The sequence below is a fragment of the Vombatus ursinus genome, unplaced genomic scaffold (genome assembly GCF_900497805.2).
Source record: "Vombatus ursinus unplaced genomic scaffold, bare-nosed wombat genome assembly UNPS02011014.1, whole genome shotgun sequence".
NCBI classification, from domain to species: Eukaryota; Metazoa; Chordata; class Mammalia; order Diprotodontia; family Vombatidae; genus Vombatus; species Vombatus ursinus.
The window spans coordinates 15,559,404-15,568,345 of record NW_020950792.1 but is presented as its reverse complement, the minus strand read 5'-3'; the positions used below and the strand labels follow the sequence as shown (position 1 = coordinate 15,568,345).

The window sequence follows — 8,942 nt, the reverse complement described above, 5'->3', positions numbered from 1 at the left end:
GGAGGTGGATAGCATTTTTAATCATAATCCTTCAGAATTGTATTAGATCATTGTATTGCTGAGAATAGCTAAGTCCTTCACAGTTGATCAGCATATAATATTGTTGTTACTGTGTACAATATCATCCTGGTTCTGCTCACTTCATTTTACAACATTTCATATAAGTTTTCCCAGGTTTTACTGAAACCACTCTGCTCTTCATTTGTTAGAGCAAAATAGAATTCCATTATAGTCATATATCATGGTTGTTGAGCCATTCCCCAACTTATAGGGATCCTCTCAATTTCCACCACGAAGAATATATATATATAAATATGTGTATATATATGTATATATATTCATATTCACATGTATGACAGCATATGTGTTATAAAACAGACACAGATACAGACACGCACATATATGTATGTATGTATGTATGTATGTATGTATGTATGTATGTATGTTTTCCTGTTTCTTTGGGAAATTGGAATTGTAGTGGTATTGCTGGATCAAAGGGTATTGCACAGTTTTATAGCCCTTTGGCCATAGTTCCAAATTATTCTCCAGAATAGCTGGATCCATTCAAAACTACCAACAGTACATGAATATTCCAATTTTTTCACATCCCCTTCTAATATTTTTCATTTTCACTTTCCATCATAGTAGCCATATTAGGTGGTACCTTGGAGTTATTTTAGTTTTCATTGCTTTAATCAATAGCGATTTTGATCATTTTTATATGACTCTAGATAGCTTTGGTTTCTTTATCTGAAAACTGCCTGTTCATATCCTTTGATGATTTATCAATTGGGGAATGACTTGTATTCTTATAAATTTTACTCAGTTTTTAACATATTTGAGAAGTGAAGCCTATATCAGAGAAACTTTTCGTATTTTTCTCAGTTTCCTGCTCTCCCCCCACCCATCTCAGCTGCATTGGTTTTCTTCGTGCAAAAACTTTTTTAATTTAATATGCTCAAAATTATGCAATTTCCCTCCTGTGATCCTCTCTACCTCTGATTTTGTGATAAATTCTTCCCTTCTTCATAAATATGACAGGTAAAAATTTCCAAGCACCCCTAATTTGCTCATTTTAATCTACTTAATAGCATTTTATTTTTTCTAGTTACATGCAAAGATAGTTTTCAACATTCACTTTTACAAGACTTTGAGTTCCAATTTTTTTCCTCCTTCCCTCCCCTCTCCTCTCCAAGATGGCATGCAATCTGATATAGGCTATACATGTACAATCATGTTGAACATATTTACACATTAGTCTTATTGTGAAGGAAGAATTAGAACAAAAGAGGAAAAAACAGAAGAATAAAAGCAAAACAAAACAAAACAAAAAAGAAAGAACATAGTATGCTTCAATCTGCATTCACACTCAGATGTGGACAGCATTTTCTATCATGAGACCCTTAGAATTATCTTAGATCATTGCATTGCTGAGAAGAGCTAAGTCTATTAAAGTCGGTCATCATACGATATTGATATCAAGTTACTATGTCTAATGCTCTCCTGGTTCTGTTCCCTTCATTGCATCAGTTCATGTAAGTATTTCCAAGTTTTTCTAAAGTCTGCCAGCTCATCACTTCTTATAGAACAATAGTATTCTATAATATTCATATACCACAACTTCTTCAGCCATTCCCCAATTGATGAGCACCCTTTCATTTTCTAATTCTTTGCAATCACAAAAAGAACTGCTGTAAGTATTTTTATACATGTGTGTCCTTTCCCCTTTTTATGATCTCTTTGAGATACAGACGTAGTTGTGGTATTGCTGGGTCAAAGGGTATGCATAGTTTTATAGTCCTTTGGGTGTAGTTCCAAATTGCTCTCTAGAATGGTTGGATTAGTTTACAACTCCATCAACAATACATTAGTGTTCCAATTTTCCCACATCTCCAACATTTATCATTTTCTTTCTTTTTTTTGCCATGTTAGCCAATCTTACAGGTGTGAGGTGGTACCTCAGAGTTGTTTTAATTTGCATTTATCTTACCAATTGTGATTTAGAGCATTTTTATATGATGATAGATTGCTTTAATTTCTTCATCTGAAAACTCCTTGTTCATATCCTTTGACCATTTATCAATTGGAGAATGATTGTATTATTATAAACTTGACTCTGTTCTCTATATATTTTAGAAATGAGGCTTTTATCAGAGACCATGGCTATAAAAAATATTTCCCAGCTTATTATTTCCCTTCTAATTTCAGTTGCTTTGACTTTTTTGTGCTAAAACTAAATTGAATGTAATCAAAATTATTCATTTTGAATTTCATAATGTTCTCTTTCTCTTGTTTGGTTATAAATTTTTCCCTTCTCCATAGATCTGAAAGGTAAATTACTCCTGCTCTACTAATTTGCTTATGGTAGCACTCTTTCTTTTGAAATCATGTACCCTTTTTGCCTTTATCTTGGTATAAAGTGTAAGACATTGGTCTATGCATAGTTTCTGCCATATTATTTTTTTCCAGTTTTCCCAGCAAATTTTTGCCAAAAAGTGAGTTCTTATCCCAAAAAGTGGAGTCTCTGGGATTATCACATAGTAGACTACTATAGTCATTGACTACAAATGAATTTTGTTGTTATTTTTCCTAGCTCAATAAAATAATTTTTGGTAGTTTGATTGGTATGGCACTGAATAGGTAAATTAACCTATGTAGAATTATCTTTTTTGTTATGTTAGCTTGGCCTACCCATGAGCAACTGCTATTTTTCCAAACACACCTGAAGCAGAGAGACACACACAGAGTGAAGAGAAGGGGCTAGACCAGAATATATTATTCTTCAGCTAAATTAAAAAAAAAGGCATAGCAATCCTGATCTGAAAGCAAAAGCAAAAATAGAACTAATTAAAAGAGATAAGAAAGGAAACTTCATCTTGCTAAAAGATATCATATACAATGAAGTAATATCAATGCTAAACATATATGCATGAAGTAGTATATTACCCATTTTTTAAAGAAATTAAAAGTGACAGGTTCATGACCAAATAAGAGATAGAGGGCATTATGAAATGTAAAATAAATAAAAAGATTAAATAATAAATGAAAAGCTTTTGCAAAATAAAACCAATATAACCAAGATTAGAAGGAAAGCAGAGAGCTAGGAAACAATCTTTATAGCAAGTGTCTCTGATAAAGCTCTTGTTTCTCAACTATATAGAAAATTGAGTCAACTTTAAAAGACTAGAAATCATTCCCAATTGATAAATGGTCAAAGAATATGAACAGGAAGTTCTAAGATAAATAAATCAAAGGTATATGAAGGCATATGAAGTAGTGCTCTAAATCACTTTTGATTAAAGAAATGCAAATAAAAACAACTCTGAGAGGGACAGCTAGATGGCGTAGTGGATAGAGCACCGGCCCAGAAGTCAGGAGGACCTGAGTTCAAATCTGGTCTCAGACCAAACACTTGTCACTTACTAGCTGTGTGACCCTGGGCAAGTCACTTAAACCTAATTGCCTATAACAAAACAAAACCAAAACAAAAACAAAAGAAAACAAAACTCTGAGGTACCACCCCATACCTATCAGATTGGTTAATATGACAGAAAAAAATGTGGGAAAATTGGGACACTAATGCACTATTAGTGGAGTTATGAACATATCCAACCATTCTGGTTTTTGTTTGTTTGTTTGTTTTTTTGGTCAGGCAATGGAGTTAAGTGACTTGCCCAGGGTCACACAGCTAGTAAGTGTTATGTGTCTGAGGCCACATTTGAACTCACGTCCTCCTGAATCCAGGAGCAGTGCTCTATCCATGGCGCCACCTAACTGCCCTGGATCCAACTATTCTGGAGAGCCATTTGGAATTATGCCCAAATGACAACCAAACTGTACAAACCCTTTGATGCAGCAATACCACAACTTGGTCTGTATCCTAAAGAGATAATAAAAAATAGGAAAGAACCTACATGTGCAAAACTATATATATATCAGCCTGTTTGGTTGTGGCGAAATATTGAAAATTGAAGGGAAGTGGCTGAGCAAGCTGTGGTATATGAATGGAATAGAATACTGTTACGCAATAAGAAATTATGAATAGGCAGATTTTAGGGGAAAAAAAACCCTGGAAAGATTTGTATGAACTGATGCAAAGTGAAATGAGCAGGACCAAGAAAACATTGTACACAGCATCAGCAACATTATGTGATGATCAACTATGAATGACTCAGCTCTTCCCAGCTACACAATAATCCAAGACAAGTACAAAGGACTCATGAAGGAAAATGCTATCCACATCTAGATAAAGAATTAATGGACTCAATGCAGATTGAAGCACACTTTTTCTACTTACTTGATTCATTTTTGTATTTTTTTCCCTTTTGATCCATTTCTTCTTTTACAACTGTTACTGATATGGAAATATATTTTAAATGATAGCACATGCATAACCTATATCAAATTCTCTACCATTTTAGGAAGGGGGGGGAGAGGAGGAGAAAAATTTGGAACACAAAATCTTTTAAAATTGTCTTGACATGTAATTGAGAAAAATAAAATAGCAAAAACAAAAATAACAGTACTTATGTTGTGGTTATACAATAGATTCTGAATATGTAGGTGATTTTTAAACATTCATGAAGATTTACTTAATTTCAAATTGTTTTTTTTAATCCAAAATAGATTCCATAGTTTTGTTTGCAATGATGGTGTAGGTAGTTTTATTTTGTGTTTTGTACATGACAAATTAAGATTTCACAAAGAACAGAAGGTTCAAGGTTGAACCATGTGATGTGTTTCAGTGATTTTTAGGATGCCTTTTTTATTTTTTTCTCTCCTGGTTTCCTGTATTCTGAGCCTGAGTCTTGAACAGGGAGCCATTTGAGTTGGTGTCAGATATGTGGGCCATAGAGGAATGTCAGCAAGCATGAAAAAGGAAATCTAACCATAACGATATAAACTGTCCAACCACACTGTTCAGCCACATATCCATAGACAAAGCCAATTTCTGCAGAAAAAAGAATAATTCCCTGAAACATATTCAGGTAACTTCTGACCCTTATAATCCATCTGCGTGGGCAGGGAGCTCAGTCTTGTCCAACATGATGGCCTTCAGGGGCAGGCAGAGTTTCAGGGACACCGAGGAGGGGAGCTTTGTGGACCTGGACTGCGAGCGGCCAGGATTGATGCTAGATAAGAGGCTTGGCAGGGCCAAAGACAGGGGCAGCAGCAGTGGATTTTGGGGATGGGGCCAAGTGGCGAGGCCGGGTGCTATAAATTATTTTATGGAAAAGAATATCTAAAGTATCTACTGTTAAATTAGTTACTTAAAGAGTAGAATTAAATATAATTTTATTGATTTTTTTTGACAGTTTCTCCCAGTATAGCACCTTCCTCCAATTTCTTCCCACAGTCATACCATATAAGAAAGAATATTTCAAAAGAAAAAGAATATGAGGAGAAAACTCAATAAATACATGTGAAAAAGTGTTCAAAGTATTCAGTGTTCCACACCTGTATTCCAGTTCTTCCAAGGATTGGTTTTGGGGTACCTTGTCATACTTCACCATTGATTTCTTTATGTTTCACTTTTCTCTTCCATTGACACATCTGTAGTCGTTATATATGGCTTTTTCTTCCTGGGTTCTGCGTACTTTACTCTGCATCAGTTCATGTAAGTTTTTCCATGCTATTCCACATTAATCATATTAATCACATTAGACTATCAACTCCTTGAGAACATAGACTGTATTTTACCTTTCTTTGTATCCCTAATGCTTAATACAGTGCCTGTCCATGGTGGGTACTTAAATACTGCTTGGTGACTGATTTCATTGTTTTGTTTTGTTTTGTTTTGTTTTTGTTGGTTTTTTGTTTGTTTGTTTGTTTGTTTTTGCCCAGAGTCACACAGCTAGTGAGTGTTATGTGTCTGAGGCTGGATTTGAACTCAGGTCCTCCTGGCTTCAGGGAGGGACTGTATCCACTGTATCATCTAGCTGCCCTTCATTGTTTTCTTGCAGGATACTAATACTCCATTAGATTCCAATACCAAAATCTGTGTAACCATTTCCTTTTCTACCACAAATATTTCTCCTATAAATAGTTTGGTGCATATGTGGATTTTCTAATTATTAATTACCTCCCCCCCCCAGTAATTATGATGACAATGATAATAACTAACATTTATATAGCATTTACTATGTGCCAGGCACTTTGCTAAATGCTTTACAAATATTATCACATTGATCCTCACAAGAATCCTGGAAAGTAGGTTCTATTATTATCCTCATTTTACAGATGAGAAAACTGAGATAAACAAAGGGTAAGTTACTTGTCCAAGGTCACACAGATAATAAGTTTCAGAGGTTGGATTTGAACTCAGGTTTTTCTGACTCTAGATCCAACACTTAACTCATTGCATCATCTATTCACTCAAAGTCAATATAAAACCAATATTATTTTACTGTATATAATGTTTTCTTGGTTCTACTCATTTTGCTTTTCTTTTATTTCTTAATATTTTAATTTTCCAATTACATTTCAAGATAGTTTTCAACATTCATTTTTGTAAAATTGTATGTTCCACATTTTTCTCCCTCCTTCCCTTCTATCCCTCCTTCCTAAGATATCAAGCAATCTGATATAGGTTATACATGCACAATCATATTAAAAGTATTTCTGCATTAGTCATGTTGTGAAAGAAGAATCAGAACAAAAAGTTTATACCACCAGAAAGAAAAAAAATGAAAGTAGAATGCTTTAATCTGCATTCAGACTCCATAGTTCTTTCTCTGGATATTGTTAGCATTTTCCATCATGAATCTTTTGGAATTGTCTTGGATCATTGTATTGCTGAGAAGAGCTAAGTTGATTATGGTTAATCATTACACTACGTTTCTGTTGCTGTGTACAATGTTCTTCTGATTCTGAAAATTTGACAGCTCATCATTTCTTATAGAAAGACAGTATTCCATTACAGTCATATAACACAATTAGTTCACCCATTTCCCAGTTGATGGGCATCCCCTCAATTTCCAATTATTTGCCACCACAAAAAGAGGGGCTACAAGTATTTTTATACATGTGGATCTTTTTCCTTTTTTATGATCTCTTTGGAATACAGACCTAGCAGTGGTGTTGTTGGATTAAAGAGTACGCACAATTTGGTTGCCTTTTGGTCATAGTTCCAAATTGCTATCTGGAATGGTTGGATGAGTTTACAACTCCACCAACAATGCATTAGTGTTCCAATTTTTCCACATCTTCTCCATCATTTACTATTTTCTTTTCCTTTCATATTAGCCAATCAGATGGTGGTACCTCAGAGTTGTTTTAATTCACATTTATATAATGAATAGTGATGTAGAGCACTTTTTTGTATGATTATATATAGCTTTAATTTCTTCCTCTGAAAACTGTCTGTTTATATCCTTTGACCATTTATCAATTTGGGAATGACTTGTATTTTTTTTTCTATTTATACAATTTCCAAAATAATTTTCATTGCCAGGATTCTGTATTTTAGTTCTCCTCCTGTACAGTCTTGGTACCCCAGAGTCAACACCAGGCAGTGATGAGACTGACTTTTCATCCAGCTAGGCTATCTTTTCAAATGGTGGATGGTTTTCCAATATGCTGGTGATTACATCCTCCAAAGGGGTTTTCCACAGGATTCCTAGCCACACCCCAAACACAAGGCCAGCGGATTCTCTGGCCTCGTACTTGTGGTAGGCATGACCTGCTGTAAGAATGAGTTTATCAGTATGACCTTCTTCAGCAACAACAACAACCATAGCTCTGTTTGCAGAGGAGATCGCTTTCTTAGAACCTGAAGGTAGCTTTCAGAAAAACAAAACAAAATAAATAAAAATGTGTTTTCTTGGTTTTTGGATTATGCAAAATCACTGTGGCATAGTTTCCAGATGCACAGGCAAGCTTACCCTGGCACCCAGGCTTTTCTTCAAGACAGTACACTATGGTCCCTTCAGGCATAGTGCCTCCTGGGAGAACATTGCCAATGTTGAGCTGAGCTTTCTTATCACAATTAACAAACTGGCTGGTGTGGATACCCTCAGCAGCAATGAACAGCTGTGTACTCTTTTTAAATCAGTAAGGATCCCAGAAAGCTACTTTTGCAAAAGATGCTCCTGGGCCTGGATCACAGATTATGTCCTTTATGATATCTTTAATGTAGCCATGCCTTTCACCCTGGAGCTTGGCAACACCTTTCCTGTGCTTCACATGGGCTTGCAAGACAGAGCCTTCACTCTTCCTTTGACTAAGGATCACTTGGTCCATCTCATGTAACCTGGCTCTGGACTTGGTAGAAAGAGGGACTTGTATTCTTTTAAATTTGACTTAGTGCTCTATATATTTAAAAAATGAGGCCTTTATCAGAAACATTGGCTGTAAAAATAATTTCCCAGCTTTCTGCTTTCCTTCTGATCTTGGTTGCTTTGGTCTTGTTTGTGTAAAACCTTTTTAATTTAATGTAATCAAAATTATCCATTGTGTATTTTATAATATTCTCTATCACTTGTTTGGTCATAAATTTTACCCTTCTCCCAATATCTTATAGATAAACTATTCCTTGCTTTCCTAATTTGCTTATGGTATCTTCATTTATGTCTAAATCATGTACCATTTTGACCTTATCTTGATATAGTTTGTAAAATGTTGGTCTCTGCATAGTTTTTGCCGTGCTATTTTCCAGTTTTCTCAGTTGTTGTTGTCAAATAGTGAGTTTTTATTCCTGAAGTTAGAGTCTTTGGATTTATGAAACAGTAGATTACTATAGTCATTTATTACTATATTTTGTGTCCCTAACATCTCACTGATCCACCACTCTATTTCTTAGAAAGTATCAAATAGTTTTGATGACTGCTGCTTTATAATATATTTGTAGATCTGTTATGGCTAGGCCACCTTCCTTTGCATTTTTTTTTGCATTAATTCCTTGATATCTGTAACCATTTCTTCTTCAAAATGAATTTTGTTAT

General features: G+C 34.8%; 1 pseudogene; it reads right to left on the bottom strand.

The window, feature by feature from the left end:
- Window positions 1–7,464: 7,464 nt before the first annotated feature.
- LOC114038448 lies at window positions 7,465–8,241 on the bottom strand (annotated as a pseudogene).
- Between the last annotated feature and the right edge of the window lie 701 nt (window positions 8,242–8,942).